We start from the raw sequence: 1,281 nt of genomic DNA on the forward strand, positions 1-1,281 counted from the left end.
ATAAAAAACATATTTTTTTTTTGAAAACAAAAACACCTTGATGGAACGAACTATATAATGGTTCTGATTCAAACACCAAAGGAACAAATACTTATAGCTAGGGTCTTCCAATCTGGGAGATTTTTGGTGCATGGGCCATCCACAGTGAGTTCCCCCATATCAATGTTTAGGATCAGTGAATATGAGCCACAAGTGTGTCCAGAAGTTCAGAATGCTCATTTTGTCTAAAACCCTGTCAATAGGATTGATTGTCATCAATTCTCCACACAGGACATCCATTATCATTCTCAACCTTGATCCCCTCTAATAATCAGCTAAAACTGGATCATTCCTATAAGCCACACCTTGAAGGAGTTACCTAAAATTCCTTAACAAACCCCAATTATCATCCCCTAATATTCTTTTAGAGGTCACCATCATCCCTTAATCCTTCCTAAAGACCAGTAACCATGTATTTAACTAGGGAGAATCCTCAAACAAGACATTGCAATACAATGAATTTTCACCAATATCTCACCTGAAAAAAGATGTGGTTTATTGATATCTCATCTTCATATACTTATTTTCCAAAGATTGAACATGAGAAGTCAAGTTGCTTGATAATACATGAGAAAATAAACAACCCATTGCCACATGCTGATTATGATCTTTTTGCCTTAATCAACATGGGATCAGCATCACATCCCTGCATAGACCTCCCAAAGAACCAACTTCTACCTGGGAATCACAAGCACTAGTGCACCACCAAAACTTATTAGGTGACTTAGCAATTAATACCTGCCAATCATTATATGGTTTGAACTGCCAATAAATTGATGCAACCACCACAATTGGCAAAGGTATTCCTGAGAGCGAAAAGAAAAGGAAACTTTGCGACAAAAAATGCTAACACTTTTCTCACTAAATGAAATAAAAAGTCTCTCCCCATAGAAGTAACCACTTATTATAGATTAACTACATCCTTGCCTTACGAATCTTCATTAGCTCTTCTAGAAATGTAAATTCTATTTTCCAAAGGTCCCACTCCTTTAATCTAAATCATGGAGTTTTCACATTTAATAAATTCTTCTATTCCAAATACTTGAGAACATGAAGGACACATTCAGATACCCATAAATTCCCCTCATTGAAAATTATAGCATACATTGACTTTCTGCTTCTTAGCATCCAGCAACATCCAGAAACTGAGCTCCTAACTGGCATGTAATTTCCAAAAATTTACAGAGCATCACTTCCAGAATTACAATACTGGGCATTGTAACTTCTGAAAGGCACAGTAAT

The sequence above is a fragment of the Magnolia sinica genome, chromosome 13 (genome assembly GCF_029962835.1).
Source record: "Magnolia sinica isolate HGM2019 chromosome 13, MsV1, whole genome shotgun sequence".
Lineage (NCBI taxonomy): Eukaryota > Viridiplantae > Streptophyta > Magnoliopsida > Magnoliales > Magnoliaceae > Magnolia > Magnolia sinica.